We start from the raw sequence: 17,785 nt of genomic DNA on the forward strand, positions 1-17,785 counted from the left end.
CGCCATATGACGTGGCCGAGAGGCCCCGCCCCTTACCTATTTAAGCATTTGTTTCATGTATGGAAGACCAACATTGCAGCTGCAGGCAGCCACTTAGATTCACAGAGTGTAATTGTTCTTGCGATGTTGGGCTAACATACATGAAACAAATGCAGTTTATCTCTAAGGAACTAAAGTTGTATATAAAACCCTGTACTTTATACCACAAATGAAATACAAATGACACAAGGGATCTGGGGTAAAAACTGCACATACACTGACCTACCCGACTACTACACTGACCTACTGTACCTGATCCCTACACTGACCTACCTGACCACTACACTGACCTTCCTGATCCCTACACTGACCTAATTGATTGCTCCATTGAAATACCTGACCACTACACTAACCTGATTCCTACACTGACCTACCTGATCATTACACTGACCTACCCGATTCCTACCCCATCCATTGGGGGAGCATGTCAGATCCCTGAGCTCTAAGGGACTAATGCTGGGACCTGTAGTCAGTGAGGGTGAGAGAAGGGGTGGGAGAGAGAGAGAGAAGGGGTGAAAGAGAGAGAGAAGGGGTGGGAGAGAGAGAGAGAGAAGGGGTGAGAGAGAGAGAGAGAGAGAGAGAGAAGGGGTGGGGGTGAGAGAGAGAGAGAGAGAGAGAGAAGGGGTGGGGGAGAGAGAGAGAGAAGGGGTGGGGGAGAGAGAGAGAGAGGGGGTGGGAGAGAGAGAGAGAGAAGGGGTGGGAGAGAGAAGGGGTGGGGGAGAGAGAGAGAGAAGGGGTGGGGGAGAGAGAGAGAGAAGGGGTGCGAGAGAGAGAGAGAAGGGGTGGGAGAGAGAGAGAGAGAAGGGGTGAGGGAGAGAGAGAAGGGGTGGGAGAGAGAAGGGGTGGGAGAGAGAGAGAGAGAAGGGGTGAGAGAGAGAGAGAAGGGGTGAGGGAGAGAGAGAAGGGGTGCGGGAGAGAGAGAGAGAAGGGGTGCGAGAGAGAGAGAAGGGGTGGGAGAGAGAGAGAGAGAGAGAGAGAGAAGGGGTGGGAGAGAGAGAGAGAGAGAGAGAAGGGGTGGGAGAGAGAAGGGGTGGGAGAGAGAGAGAGAGAGAGAGAGAAGGGGTGAGGGAGAGAGAGAAGGGGTGGGAGAGAGAGAGAGAGAAGGGGTGAGGGAGAGAGAGAGAGAGAAGGGGTGCGGGAGAGAGAGAAGGGGTGCGAGAGAGAGAGAAGGGGGAGGGAGAGAGAGAAGGGGGGAGGGAGACCTAAGGATAGCCTATAGTACCCTACAGAAAAAGTACAAACAAACCCTCAAAAAGAAAAAGCAAGACCTCATCTCCAAAAACCTGCAACAGCTGGAAGAGGCACTTCAGGAAAATTCTTTCTGGGAAACATGGAAAAATATTGGCTCAGCACCCAGGAAAAACAACCTCCACATCCAAAATGGCGACATCTGGCTCAACTACTTTAAGGACCTCTACAAAAATATTCCAGAGGAGGCTCTAACTGTAGAACAAAAATACATCATCAAAAGACTAAATGACATGGAGGAAAAAATTAAGGACTTCCAGAACCCCCTAGACGTGCCGATTACACCACAAGAAATTGGGGAGAAAATCCAAAACCTGCAAACCAAAAAATCCAGTGGGATGGATGGAATCCTGCCAGAGATGATTAAACACGGCTCCCCAGAGGTACACGCTGCAATGTGTAAACTGTTCAATCTGGTCCTGAGTGCTGGTTACTACCCTACAGTATGGAACCAAGGCCTTATAACACCCATCCATAAAAGTGGAGACCAGTATGATCCATCCAACTACAGGGGGATATGTGTCAGCAGCACACTAGGGAAACTATTCAACAGTATCCTCAACAAACGGATCCTCAACTTCCTGACACAACACAATGTCCTCAGCAGAAGTCAGGCGGGGTTCATGCCAAACCATCGCACTACAGACCACATCTACACCCTGCACAGCCTCATCAAGAACCATGTCCACCATACAAAACATGGGAAGATATTCGCCTGCTTTGTGGACTTTAAGAAGGCATTTGATTCAGTGTGGCACCCAGGCCTGTTCCTCAAACTATTGGAGAGCGGAATAGGAGGGAAAACATACGACGTCATCAAGAGTTCATACACTGAGAACAGCTGCAGCGTAAAGGTGAATGGGAAAAGAACTGAACACTTCCGACAGGCCAGAGGAGTCAGACAGGGCTGCAGCCTAAGTCCAACCCTCTTCAACATCTACATCAATGAACTGGCGGCAGCTCTAGAATCCTCCCCAGCACCAGGACTGACTCTACATGACACCGAGGTGAAGTTCCTGCTGTATGCAGATGACCTCCTACTTCTGTCACCAACAGAGAAAGGCCTACAAGACAGCCTGGAAGTTCTGGAGAAATACAGCGCCACATGGGCACTACCAATCAACTCCAGCAAAACAAAAACCATGGTGTTCCAAAAGAAAAATACAAAACAAACAAAGAGCCCTTCCTTCACAATAAACAACTGCACTGTGGATGAAACTAACAGCTACACATACCTTGGCCTAGACATTACCCAATCAGGAAGCTTCAAGCCAGCCATAGAGGCACTAAAAGAAAAGGCATGCAGAGCCTACTATGCCATCAGGAGACGGCTGTACCACCTAAAACCACCCGTGAGAGTCTGGCTTAGAATATTTGATAGCGTCATCACCCCAATTCTTCTTTATGGCAGTGAAGTTTGGGGTCCTGTCACCTACCCAGACCAATCCAAATGGGACCCCAGCCCAACAGAAATATTCCATCTGGAATTTTGCAAGCACATCCTCCAAGTTCATCGGAGCACCTCCAACAGTGCTTGCCGGTCCGAGTTGGGCAGATTTCCCTTACTCCTCGCAGTACAGAAGAGGGCGCTATCATACTGGGACCACCTACAAAACAGCAGTCCCAACTCCTACCACCATAAAGCCTTACTGGACAGCAAGAACCAGTCCAAGCCGTGTGGCCTGCAACAACTCATCAACACCTTGTCTCCCCAAAACTCTCAGCAATGCGGCCTGACAAAATCTCAAATAAAAATCATAAATTATAACTCCAAAGAAAAACATGTTGGAGAATGGAGACACGAAATAAAAAACTCCAAAAAACTAACAATTTACCAGTCACTGCAGAGAGACTACAAACTGGCCCCGTACCTGGAGGTGCTACAAGACCCCAAAGAAAGACAGACAATGAGCTTGTACAGACTGAGCGCCCACAGCCTGGAAATGGAATTAGGACGGCACAGACAGACCTACAAGCCCAGGGAGAGGAGACTGTGCCAGCAATGTGACCAGGGGGTCCCGGAGGATGAGGAACACTTCCTGTTACATTGCCCTAAGTATTCATCAGTGAGGGACACTCACTTCCAGAGACTCTCCGCTCTCATCCCGGACTTCAACTCTACAGAAGAGAAGAGGAAACTCCAAATTCTACTGGGAGAAGAGGAGCCAATGGTGAAGATAGCTGCCCAATATGTGACAGCGTGTCACAGACTGAGAGGGACATGAAAAACTGAGGACTTTCACAGACTTATGTCCATTCCCCTTTATATTACCCCCCCTCCCCTTTATATTACCCCCTTCCCCTTTTCCTTGCTTTGGCAATGCTAACATGTATTTGGTCCTGCCAATAAAGCTTATTTGAATTTGAATTTGAATTTGAATTTGAGAGAGAAGGGGTGGGTGAGGGAGAGAGAGAAGGGGTGGGAGAGAGAGAGAGAGAAGGGGTGGGAGAGAGAGAGAAAAAGGGTGAGGGAGAGCGAGAAGGGGTGCGGGAGAGAGAGAGAAGGGGTGCGAGAGAGAGAGAGAAGGGGTGGGAGAGAGAGAGAGAAGGGGTGAGGGAGAGAGAGAAGGGGTGGGAGAGAGAAGGGGTGCGAGAGAGAGAGAGAGAAGGGGTGGGAGAGAGAGAAAGGGTGAGGGAGAGAGAGAAGGGGTGCGGGAGAGAGAGAAGGGGTGGGAGAGAGAGAAGGGGTGGGAGAGAGAGAAGGGGTGGGAGAGAGAGAGAAGGGATGGGAGAGAGAGAGAGAAGGGGTGGGGAGAGAGAGAGAGAGAAGGGGTGGGAGAGAGAGAGAGAGATAGAGGGGGTGGGAGAGAGAGAAGGGGTGGGAGAGAGAGAGAGAGAGAGGGGGTGGGAGAGAGATAGAGAGAGAAGGGGTGGGAGAGAGAGAGAGAAGGGGTGAGGGAGAGAAGGGGGTGCGAGAGAGAGAGAGAGGGGGTGGGAGAGAGAGAAAGGGTGAGGGAGAGAGAGAAGGGGTGCGGGAGAGAGAGAAGGGGTGGGAGAGAGAGAAGGGGTGGGAGAGAGAGAGAAGGGATGGGAGAGAGAGAGAGAAGGGGTGGGGAGAGAGAGAGAGAGAGAAGGGGTGGGAGAGAGAGAGAGAGAGGGGGTGGGAGAGAGAGAGAGAGAAGGGGTGGGAGAGAGAGAGAGAGAGAGAGGGGGTGGGAGAGAGAGAGAGAGAAGGGGTGGGAGAGAGAGAGAGAAGGGGTGAGGGAGAGAAGGGGTGCGAGAGAGAGAGAGAGAGAGAGAGAGAAGGGGTGGGAGAGAGAGAAAGGGTGAGGGAGAGAGAGAAGGGGTGCGGGAGAGAGAGAAGGGGTGAGAGAGAGAGAAGGGGTGGGAGAGAGAGAGAAGGGATGGGAGAGAGAGAGAAGGGGTGGGGAGAGAGAGAGAGAGAGAGAGAGAGAAGGGGTGGGAGAGAGAGAGAGGGGGTGGGAGAGAGAGAGAGAGAAGGGGTGAGAGAGAGAGAAGGGGTGGGAGAGAGAGAGAGAAGGGGTGGGAGAGAGAGAGAGAAGGGGTAAGAGAGAGAGAGAGAGAGAGAGAAGGGGTGGGAGAGAGAGAGAGAAGGGGTGGGAGAGAGAGAGAGAGAAGGGATGGGAGAGAGAGAGAAGGGGGGGAGAGAGAGAGAAGGGGGAGAGAGAGAGGGGGGGATGAGAGAGAGAGAGGGGGATGGAAGATGAGAGAGAGAGAGGGGTAGATGAGAGAGAGAGGGGTAGATGAGAGAGAGAGGGATGAGAGAGAGAGGGGGATGGAAGAGAGAGAGGGGTAGATGAGAGAGAGAGGGGGATGGAAGAGAGAGAGGGGGATGGAAGAGAGAGGGGGTGGGGGGAGAGAGAGAGAGGTGGATGAGAGAGGGGGATGGGAGAGAGAGGGGGGGTGGTGGTGAGTGAAATTGACCCCCTAAGCTGGCCTGCAGTCCTTCCTGTACACCCTGTCCCAGCCCCTGTCTGTGGGTAGGTGTGTGTGATGCACCTACCTGCAGACTGTCCTCTGTCAGCCTGTGTTTCTTGTTGATGATAGGCACAGCTGGAGCAGACGTTGGGGGAAGGTGTGCAGGCTCTGGGAGGATGTCACTGCTGGAGCAGACGTTGGGGGAAGGTGTGCAGGCTCTGGGAGGATGTCACTGCTGGAGCAGACGTTGGGGGAAGGTGTGCAGGCTCTGGGAGGATGTCACTGCTGCTCAGGTCTTCTCTCACTCCCTCTGGCGCTGTTCCTTCCAGTCAGCCTCCTGCTTCTCCCCGGGGCCCCCACTCTCTGTTCTTCTCAGATGATGCTGCTGCTCTCCCTCTCAGATCAGAAGCTGTGTCCCTCTCTGGTATGTCAGGGGGCAGCCTCGGAGCTCAGCTGCTTTGGGTCCCAGGAGACAGACAGAGCAGAAGCGCGGAGGTTGGAGGAGGAAGTGAAATCCTCCCGCGCTTTCAGCTCTGAACCAGGGGGTGCACTGCAGCCGTGATGTCACTGGTTGCCACACGCCAAGCGGCTCTAGCAACCAGTGAGCACAATTAAAATCAGGTGGAAGTGGTTTTGCATGCTGCAGACAGCGCTACCGCGGCTCAGACTCTGCCGAATTCATAATGACTTTACCCAGTGCTTCATTCCGGGACATTGTATTGTCCCGCAATGAAGGCATCCGGGACCAGGGACACAGATGCCAATTAAGGGACAGTCCCGGGCAATCCGGGACACGTGGGCACCCTATTCTAGAGGTGCATGCTGGGAGTCAGGAAACCAGAAAGCGAACAAATGATTTCTGTGCGTGTTAAATTTTTCATGGTTTGTGTAAATGGGAGCAGGCAGGAATGTTTCCTTTGCTTGCATTAGTGTTATAAGGTGTCCTTCTTTCATATGTCATTATGTTAGGAGATATGTTAAAGTACAACTGTGGCAAAGCTATGGATTTTCAAACAATTGCATATCCTTAAAGGAGAAGTCCAGCCAAAGCTTGTTTGACTGTACTTCTTCTATAGATGACAGCAGTGCAGTTCGTTTTGCACTCATGTGATCCGTTTTCAGCAGAGACCGGGCTGAAGTCTGCTCTCTGCTGAAATCACAGAAGTCAGTCCAGGCACCGCGTCATCAAGACAATAAAGTCTGGATCCACCAGGTGCCTGAACTGACACCTGGCTCAGGCTCTCGGCGAGCCACTGAGAGCCTGAGTTGGCCGCTCCACCCCCTTCATGGCCCAGCGCACTAATGAGCAAGGAGGGGGCAGAGCAGAGAGCTGTGACTGACAGTCTACAGCTCTCTGCTAGCTATGAAAACTGATCGATCGGCTGTGTTTAATCACTCGGTTCTCAGTGCAGATGCAGCATCGTTCCGATGCTGCATACACCGAGGTAAGTATGATTCCTAAAAAAAAAAAACAAAAAAAAAAAACGTTACTTTTAACAAGCAGTAAATATCTTTAAAACAAGTCACCACTAACCTTTCTTGCTGTTGACACTGTTAAGTAATTAATCTCTAAAATTTACAGCAGAAATAAGTTTATGTTTACTTTCAGCAGTTTACTTCCTTCTACTCCACTCTGTCAGCAGTAATTGTCAGCCTTTTAAACTGTAATGCACACCCTGACCAGGGTAGGAGGAGAGAGAACAGACCTAAACAACTTTACTGCTTGTAGTGTGGGATTTGCCGATGAATTTATCCACAGTGGGCTGTAACAACAGAGGTCATCGAGGAATTTCTTTGAAACTGGGTTTCCTGTTTTTTAAGAAAAGGTCAATACTTAAAGTGAACCTGTGCCCAGTTCATGCACATTAAAATATTTGCATATTTCGAACAAGCAGTAAAAGCCCTTTTAAGCAAGCCCATGCACACCTCTGTAGTTATAGGCATTAGGGTGAAACTCATCTTTAAGATCCATAACACAGGCTCTAAACACTCAGCTGTTTCATATGGAAGCAGAATCTTGGCAACTTGTTAGACATCTAATGTGTTTCTAAGTTGTTAGAAATTGACTAAAGCCCAACATGAGTGTCTTTGTTGTGATCTTAAAGAGCCTTGGAAATGAATCACTTCACATTACAGGCAGCTAGAGAGGTCAGGGGTGGCTTTTTTTTAAAGTGTGTTCTCTGCTTGCTAAGAATTTGTAAATTATTTTATGGCCATCGTCTAGTCACAGGTGCACTAGACTACACCTCTATATACAAGGAATCTTATGAATGGACAGGGGGAGAGGAAGAAGAGGCTGGATGACCAGATGCCTTCACTGTATGAGAGACAGTCATAGGGCCAGAAGGAGAGTGCTGGAGATAGATTGGATCCCGTCAGTATTTTATTGCCGTCTTAGGACTCTCACACACGACACACAGAAACTTGCTGGGAGAATTTTTTTTGCCGAGGAAACCGGTCGTGTGTACATTTTCGTTGAGGAAACTGTTGAGAAACTCGACAAGCCAAAAAGAGAGCATGTTCTCTATTTCCTTGACAAGAATGGAGAAAATTGGCTTGTCGAGTTCCTCGACAGCCTAAGGCCTCGTACACACGACCGAGTTTCTCGGCAAAAACCAGCAAGAAACTTGCTGGGAGATATTTTTTTGCTGAGGAAATGGAGAAAATTGGCTTGTCGAGTCCCTCGACAGCCTAACAAGGAACTCGACGAGGATAACGATGTGTTTCGCCCGTCAAGTTTCTCGGTCGTGTGTCCGAGGCTTTACAAGGAACTCGACGTGGAAAAATATGTGTTTCGCCCGTCAAGTTTCTCGGTTGTGTGTACGAGGCTTTACAAGGAACTCGACGAGGAAAGCGATGTGCTTCGCCCGTCGAGTTTCTCGGTCGTGTGTACGAGGCTTTACAAGGAACTCGACGAGGAAAACTCTGGCCCAGATTCAAGAAGCACTTGCGCGGGAGCAAGTGTGATTTGCGCCGCGCAAGTACTGATTTGCTCCCATGCAAATTTGCGGGTGATTCTGTAAACCAGTTAAGCCTGAAATGCGGCCATTTTCCCGCGCACGCAGCCTCGCTGCTCCGGCGCAATTATAGCGCAATTTTGCGCGGGGTGTAAGTTGCGCCTTCATGGAATTCCCTCAGCGAATATGCAAATTAGGTACTGCCGATGATTCAGAAACATGCGCGTGTGATGCGCATCTTGCGCTGGAAGCGCGCAAGCTTTTTTCCCCGGGCAAACTTGCTCCTGCTAAAAGCAGGGGCAAGTTAGCAAAAGATGCCAAATGTCATCTGAAGGAGCGCGCAACTTCAGCAGCACCTAGACAGACGAGCTGAACAAGCAGAGCACCCACATTTTCGGGACCTCACATCTGTGCACCAACATGCCAGGGGCAGCTATGGTTCTTGATATTCTATTGACTGAGCCGACTCGTAGGAGGGCACGGGAGAGGATTTACAGAGGGCGCTACAACCTTTTTGAGATGAGTGATAATGAGGTGTATCGCATGTTTCGCTTCAGCCCTGAAGTCATCCTTGAGTTGGTAACAATCCTGCAGGATGACATCAGCAGCCCGACCCATCGGGGACAGGCAGTGCAGCCACTGGTGAAGGTAGTGGCAACCCTTCATTTTTTGGCAAGTGGCTCATTTCAGCGCACAGGTGGAGTGGTGGCGGGGATGTCCCAATCCAGCATGAGCAGGTGTGTGCACCAAGTGATCCCTGCAATACTCAGACGCATGGGCACACAATTTATCAAACCAACCACGGCTGACCTGCGGCAGAAGGCAATCAGTGATTTTTATGCAATAGCCAGATTTCCACTCACTGTGGGTGCAATAGATTGTACCCATGTGGCACTACGCCCCCCCCCCCCCGGCTCCTCGAGCATATCTACTGCAACAGGAAACATTGGCATTCGATAAATGTGCAGGTGATTGTGGATGCACATGGCCTCATATGGCATGTCCGTGCCAAACACCCAGGGTCAAGCCATGACAGTTTTATTTACCGACACAGCCTCATCCCAACCGAGTTTGACCAGAACATGTATGGAGACAGCTGGCTGATTGGTGAGTGACATGGGTGTCAGGTATGACTGCCCCCCCCCCATGATGCAGACATCCTAAGGGGCACATGCACCACTAACATCCTCCTGTCTTTTCCCTTCCAGGTGACTCTGCATATGCCCTGGGACCACATCTGATGACCCCATTTCGTAACCCACAAACACCAGGAGAGGAAAGATTTAACGAAGCCCATGCACGTACCCGTGCGGTGGTGGAGCGCACATTTGGCATCCTTAAATCTCGATTCAGATGTCTGGATAAATCAGGGGGGACCCTGTTGTATTCACCCAACTTTGTGTGACAAATCGTCGGGGCATGTAGTATTCTCCACAATTTTGCTGAGAGAAGGGGCATGCACATTGAGCTACGCAATGACCTTACCCCCGAACCACGCAACCCCCCCCCCCAAGAAACACTACCGGATCTTCTGAGGGAAGAGCAATCCGGAATGGTCTTGTGGAACGTCTCTTTGCACATTAAACACGCCCTGATCTTGTCACAAGTATAATGCATGTATGCACACCACTGTAGTCCCTAGCACACACCCGACACATGCACCCCAAATTGGATTAGACCCAACAATACCCCATGGTATTAGGGAGCAGCAACGCCGCGTCAAGGCTCCAATTATGTTGCTGTCCATTCATACACCTTTCACATGGCAGAGGGTGACACCCCTTTTCCAGCAGGAGTGCCACCCCCCCCCATTCACACACCAGTCACACTGTAGTATACACTCCTCACCGTGTGTAGGGACTACAAATAAATATAAAAGCTCATATCCTGAGCATATATCAAAAATAAAATAAACTCATATCCTGAGCATATATCCAAAAAAAAAAAAAACATATTCTGAGCATAAAATAAATGTAGAAATTATTTCAGTTCTTTGTTTTTTTCTTAGGGCCAAGGGTGCCCCGGCTCTGGCTCCTCAATCTCCGTGGTGCGGAGGAGGCATGGGGTGGGGATTGAGGGGGGGGGAGGAGCATCAACCCCTACTTCCACACTCCTCGCAGGTGGTGGCTGCATGCCCTCCATGGCGTTGGCCAGGCGGGCGAGGATGGTGTTGGTCTGGGCCAACATCCTCATTTGGCGGGTGGTGGTATCCCGCTGATGACGGCGGGTAACTCTCCCCTCCTCCCGCACTGCAGCGGTGTTGGCCTGCACAGCAGCGGTGTTGGCCTCCACCGCAGCTGCCATCCTGCTTAATAAAGCGGGGGCGTTCTCCTGAGCCACCAAGCAGGTGACTATGGCCTTGGAGTTGCCACTTATTTCCGCCAGGCTCTGTGAGACATGTTTGTCCCGGTCTGCATGCAAGGTGAGGTGGATGCCATGCTGTCCGCCAGACGACGAATATCTCCCACCATGGCCCCTATATGGCGGGTCTGCAGGGCCTGCTCCTCCAGCAGACCGTCACGGAGGCTGGAGGATATATGCCTCGTTTTGGACAGAGCCTTCCTGGGAGGAGAGGCTCGGGCACGGACAGAGGGAGAAGGGGAGGGGTCCACAATGGAGGGGCTTGCCCTGGAGGGGCCTGCCCTGGAGGGGGATGACGTGCTGGGTGGGGGGGTGGTGGGTTGCTCAGGGATGGTGGTATCCTCCTGGAGGGAGCCAGAGTCCTCCTGGATGAGTAAAAAGGAATCCTCCTCCAAAACAAGTTCCTCCACCATACTTGGCCCCGGTAGGATCTCCTCCTGGACCAGCATAGCCATAATGTCCATGGGGCCTGACTGGACCCCTGGCTCTGGTATGGATGGGCTGGGTCGACCCGCAGCCGAAGACGGCCCAGCTTCATCATCATCATCACCACCTGTGGATGACACCAAAACGAAATATTTTGCTGGTGCAACACACTGCTCACATGTTCACTTCTACCCCCTCCCATGATGCACAGCAGATATGAAATAAAAATAATAGTTCCATCTTCACTTCTACCCACAAATATGTTCACTTCTACCCCCTCCCATGATGCACAGCAGATATGAAATAAAAATAATAGTTCCATCTTCACTTCTACCCACAAATATGTTCACTTCTACCCCCTCCCATGATGCACAGCAGATATGAAACAAAAATAACTTACCAGTCCCCAAGTTCCCAAGAGTGGAGTCGTACCCTTCAAGTCCCTCCACCTGCTCCTGCACAAAAGTTTGGGCAATAAGCTCCTCCTCATGATTAAGACGGATCTTACATCGCGGTCCACCTCCCGTGCCACCGGTATGTTTTCTGATAAGAGCCAGTTTATCCCGGACCCTGCGCCTCATATCATTCAGTTTTTTTTGAATGTCATCCCAGGAAACGCTCTTTATTACCCAGGGCATTGATGTCCAGGGCTATGGCTTCAAAGATAGCCCTCCTTTGTGGTGTTTGCCCGCTGGGCACCATATAGAAGTTCTTTATGTTGCTGGAGTGCAGCAATTAAGATGTCCATCTCCGCAGCCACAAAGTTTGCCTTTCTTTTTTTAGTTCCTTTGGGAGGTGCCATCTCTTCAAAATGGGCTGAATTTCCTTGCTCAGGGGGGGTTGGAAAAAGCAGGATGAAATTCAGCAAAGAACCTGCGCAAGTCTGCTCCTATTTATTTGCTCAGTGCAAGCAGCTGAGCATGATTTGCCCTGAAAGTATGCTAGGCGCAGTTTGACGCATGCGCAGACGGCAGCGCTATAACTGCGCATGCGCGCGCCCGGCGCAAACCTCTGCTGAGCCGAAAAATCCTCATTTACATAGGGGCACACCCACTTTGACTTGCACGGCCTTGCGCCCTCAGCTTTGCCTTAAACAGGAGCAAATTAAATGAACAAACGATTCCTGAATCAGGTGGCAATTTGGCAAAATTGCCCCAGCGCAGAGAAATTCAGCTGAGCGGCTCAGGTGTAAGTAATGGGCAAATCTACCTGAATCTGGGCCAATGTGTTTCGCCCGTCGAGTTTCTCGGTCGTGTGTACGAGGCTTAAGCCCCTGTTGTAGATGATCCCCCATTTCCTGTCTGGAAAAAGTATTGTCACCTGTACAAAAAGTGACAAAAAAATTCCACAGAGCCTCGAATAGCTGTAAAAATAGGAATTCTAACACTTCAGCACTCTACCCAAAACAAAAGAAAAAAACCCAAAAACGAATTAGCTTCTTTGAACTTGAGGGACAGGTGGAGGTGATATTATTTCAGAATCTGGAAAATAGTGGCCTTGAGTGAAGGAACAAGCACCAGGCACATCATCTGTAAAACCTGTGTGTATGGGGCCATATACCTGAGGCTAATGTGTTTGATATAAGCTCAGGCCCATAATCCCATAACGTGAGCCAGCTCTTGACGTGAGACACAACCTGACCACGGAGTGAGTAATCTGACAAATGCTTTTGGACTGTTATCAAAGAGTGCAAGACTGATGTGTCTCCTAATCACTGCAAGATCTGTCTACATTGTACAAACAGATGGTTCATATTGTATCATTAGACGTTAATGCCAGACATGAGCTGCCAATCAACATCTTCAACTGCCGGATGCATCATGCAACATCCAGCAACATCTGACAACTGTTTATGAAACTTCATACTTCTGTTAGATACATACTGTAAAATCATTGCGTTTCCTAAAAGCCCCCTGACAATCAGCAGGAGGAAACAGTAGTTTTGATCTAGCCTTGCTGCTATCAGCATGAGCCATCTTTTGTTGCAAAAAAACATGGTCATTAGTCAACTATATAACAGTCAGGAATGATTCAGCTGGCATCTGTGGAGTTCTTCTAGGGTCAAAACTCTGTAAAAAAAATGTTATCAATCGCTAAGACCAAGTCTGAGGCAATCCGGTGCAAATGATAGAAATACTCAGTAATTTGAAACAGCTTGTTCTGGTGGTAAGTATTGGGAATAAAGCCAAGACAGACCACCACTGCTGTGCATTACATGATGAGAGTTAATGAAAGCAAACTTAAGGATGAAGTGGCCCATGCTTAATTTTGAACTATGCCAACACACAGCAGAGTGGTTGGGTTCTCACCGCTGTGCGGAGGATGTCGTTTTTTGATTGGACAATGCAATATAGAGGGCGCAGGGAAGGGTTTTTGACAAGAGAGGCTGTGCTAAGCTTAAGAACATCAAGAACCTACAGAGAATGGAGAGTTATTGAAAGGATAAGTGCACATTAAAAAAAATATACATATCAGGGATCGGACAGCGGCTGCAGCATTTGGAACATGTAACATATTTCACATTAAAACCGGTGGAACATGTAACATGTTCCCAAAGGTGAACTTATCCTTTAAACTATCCTATGGCAGTCATTGGCCCTCCATTTCTCAAGCAGAGTAGTGCAACTGTTAAGCCCTGTACACGCGATCGGTTTGTCTGATGAAAACGGACCGATGGACCTTTGTTTTCCATCGGTGAAAAAAAATAGAACATGTTTTCAAATTTTCCTATGGATAAAAAAACGATCGTCTGTGTGAAAGTCCATCGGTCAAAAATCCATGCATGCTCAGAATCAAGTTGACGCATGCTCGAAAGCATTGAACTTCATTTTTCTCAGCACGTCCTAGTGTTTTACGTCACCGCGTTGGACACGGTCCGATTTTTGGCTGATGGTGTGTAGGCACGACTGATGAAAGTCATTGGATATCCAACGAAAAAATCCATCAGATTAGATTCCATCAGATATCCGATCGTGTGCACAGGGCTTAACAGATAAAGTACCAAGCAGTATGGGAAAGACTATCACAGACCAGGTGGAGATCGACTTAAAAAGGGGGATCTGTTGTACCTTTTACCAACACTTCAGTTAGTGGTGACAGGGGATATGAGGACACAGAAATGAACAAGTGCCAATGTTGCAGGTAACGGCAGCTGTCGGGTGTGAGGGACAAATGACTATGGACCACCAGGTAAGAACCAGATGCAGGAACATGGTTGCACTTGATCAGCAGACAGGAAGGAGGCCAGGACACAAGCCAGTGCCAGCTGTCAGAATACAATAGCTGCAGCAGAAGATTTTTCCAGCTGCGTGCTTTAGTGTGGCTAGAGGAATCCATTAAAGTAGAACTATGGGCTCTGCCCCCCCCTCCACCCCAAAGCGCCTTGTCCCCATGTTGAGATGGACAAGGGCATCTTCCCCACAACCCTGGGCAGTGATTGTGGGGGTCTGTGGTTGGGGGGCTTATCAGAATCCTAAATGTTGAGGGTATGAGGCCTGGTATGTATCCCCCTCTTTCCTGACCAGCCAGGCTGCATGCTCAGATAAGGAACTGGTATGATTTTTTGGGGGGACCCCACACTGGTATATTTTTATTTTTTAGCATGGGGTTCCCCTTAAAATCCATACCAGACCTGAAGGGTCTGGTATGGATGGGGGGAGGGATCCCACGCTGTTTATTTTTCCGGAATTTTCTATTGTCACCATTCTTTTGTTTACCTTTCAGCTATCAGTGGAGAATCCTGCTGGCAGCTGTTGAGTCTTCGGTTGTTGGGGACGCAGCAGCCGGCTGCCCCGCCCACTGTTTAACAACCAGCTATTCTGAACACAGAATTTGAATTAGTTGATAATTTTTTGCCTGAGCCAAAATTCCAATCATTCCGAACATTTGGAATTCATTAGAAAATTAAAAAACAAAACAAAATTTTACAAAAATGAAACCAAACTAAACGAATCACTGGAAAAAAAATAGTTAACATACTGTAACAAATCTATCCAAAACGAAACACATTTTTACATTCTGCACATAACTACCACTAACCAGCTAAATACAATGGGGGCTTCACCTCCCTCTTAGTCTAATACACAGGCTGGGGGGGTGTGACCGGCAGAAATCCACCCACACCATGTTATTGCCCAAAAATAATAAAGATTTGATTTCAAATATACAGTTTATTTGTATGACAATTTAAAACCGTTTATTGTTTTGTATTCTTATTTTTTTTTACTCCATATTCAAAAGGCTGTTTTTATTTATTTTAACCTCAACTTCAATACCAGCCATTTTCACCCCCTTCCTGCCCAGGCCAATTTAAAATTTTCAGCACTGTCGCACTTCCAATGACAATTGCGTGGTCATGCAACACTGTACCCACAAATAGAGCTTTATTTTGGTGGTATTTGATCATCTCTGCGGTTCATATTTTTTGTGCTATAAAACAAAGGAAGAGGGATAAGTTTGAAAAAAACACAATATTTTTTACTTTTTGCTATAATAAATATCCCAGTTGTCACTAGAGGGGTTCTGACAGACCCACTTTCCCCAGCAGCCAATCAGAGGAGTTCTGCCCTCGTTGGGCATGCTAGGGGGGGGGGATATATCTGTGGCAACCGCCATTGGTCTCTGTTCTGTGCGGGGCCCGAGTTCCAGGTGTGGTATCCACCTTCAGGGTACACGCATCCATGGGCCCCACCACCGCGGCCTGCTTCAATGAGGTTATGCACCATGCCTCACCCTAACATTGAGAGGGGCCCCAGCGACTTGCTGGCTCCCAACCTTCTGCTGAGAGGATCCTAAGCTTTGAGCTGTGCGATGGGGGATCGGATCGGGGAGAACCTAAAACTAGAGGTTGCCCGGGAAGCCTGGACGAACCATCGGGGATCCGGTCGCCACACTGCATGACAGGTATGCTTAAGCTGTCAGTTGGTGACACAAATCTGAATTTACTGGGAGGATTCACTCATCCTGTTCTCACATATCTCAAATTGACAAAGCCTGTATCAGAGGCTCTGAGTCAGGCCAGTAGTAGAGGTCTATTCCTCCCAGTGATCTTTAAGTGGCGCTCCGGCTGCCAGGCCTGTGATAGTCGCCTGTCCGGGGGCACTTTACCCACCCTGATCGGGGTGGCGACGAACTGAGTTACACTATTGCTAAGAGCAGGCTTGCTCTTTTTCATATCCAAGGCCTGATACCAAAGTTCCTCTATGCTCATCAACCTTTCTCTATTGTGTGCCATGTTGATGTTGGCCATGTTGGGCCTTGGAATAAAGCATTGAAAACTCATTTCGTGTCTGGACACTTGCTCTTCATCTACACTCTCAGATGTCACCCCTAGACCAAGCCAAGAAGGTAACTCAATATGCCAATCCCAAACTAATCAGCGGCTCCTCCGGGGGTGAGCGCTACATTTATAACAGAGATATATTCAGAAAAGTTGTCTCAAAATACCGGCAATTCTATTAGAACCAAGCAGGGAAAAAAAATCGCAGCCCCACTATGCCCATCAAATGCAGCCACTGTTCCATCAATTCGCACCACTGTGCCATGCCATCAAACGCAGTCACTGTGCCATCAATTCGCACCACTGTGCCATGCCATCAAACACAGTCACTGTGCCATGCCATCAAACGCAGCCACTGTGCCATCAATTGTCACCACTGTGCCATGCCGTCAAACGCAGCCACTGTGCCATCAATTGTCACCACTGTACCATGCCATCAAACGCAGCCACTGTGCCATGCCTTCAAATGCAGCCACTGTGCCATGCCATCAAATGCAGCCACTGTGCCATGCCATCAATTGTGGTCACTGTGCCATCAATTGTCACCACTGTGCCATGCCATCAAACGCAGCCACTGTGCCATGCCATCAAATGCAGCCACTGTGCCATGCCATCAAATGCAGCCACTGTACCATGCCATCAAACGCAGCCACTGTGCCATGCCATCAAATGCAGCCACTGTGCCATGCCATCAGTTGTGGTCACTGTGCCATCAATTGTCACCACTGTGCCATGCCATCAAATGCAGCCACTGTGCCATGCCATCAAACGCAGCCACTGTGCCAATTGTCACCACTGTGCCCTTTAATTGTCGCAACTGTGCCCATCCATGCCGCTGTGCCAATTGTCCCCACTGTGTCACTGTCCAGACATCCATCCACCTCGGAGCTTTATATTATAACCTGCTGGGACTTGTAGTTCTCCATCGTCTTCTGGGGCTCAGGTGCATGCAATCCACCATCTTTGTCCAGTTTTTCTCACTGCTGGGACTTGTAGTCCCATAGATGGTGGATTGCATGCATCTGAGCCCCAGGAGAAGATGGAGAACTACAAGTCCCAGCAGGTTATACATACAATAAGGCTCTGAGGTGGATGGGTGTGGATGGCATGCACCTGAGCCCAGGAGAAGATGGGGAACTACAAGTCCCAGCAGGTTATAATATAAGACACCCATCCACCTAGGAGCCTTATATTATAACCTGCTGGATAGTGCTGGAGGGTGCCGGCTGACGCCCGTCATTTCAGCTGCATTCTGCATTAAGAAAGATGCGGAGGGGGGGTTCCTGACGGCTGAAATTTAGCCCGAAAATATATTTCTCACAGGGGGGACTGGGGGGGGGGAGGCATGGCTTCAGTTCGTTCCCTACCTCTTTGACCACGGTGAAATAGTTCTATGCACTGTGTGCACTCACTGCACCCGCCCGGCCATAATACAGGCCATCTCGCCGGAAACAGTGGCGCGACGGTCTGCGCCACAAAGGCATATTTTAGCTGCCAATGTAGCGCCGCGTCTGCAATCTTGTGATTGCACAGACGTGGCGCTACCCATACTGCACTATGCCTGGCGCCCGGACACAAGGATTTTTTTTTTCATTTT

The sequence above is a fragment of the Rana temporaria genome, chromosome 4, assembly GCF_905171775.1.
Source record: "Rana temporaria chromosome 4, aRanTem1.1, whole genome shotgun sequence".
Classification (NCBI taxonomy): Eukaryota; Metazoa; Chordata; class Amphibia; order Anura; family Ranidae; genus Rana; species Rana temporaria.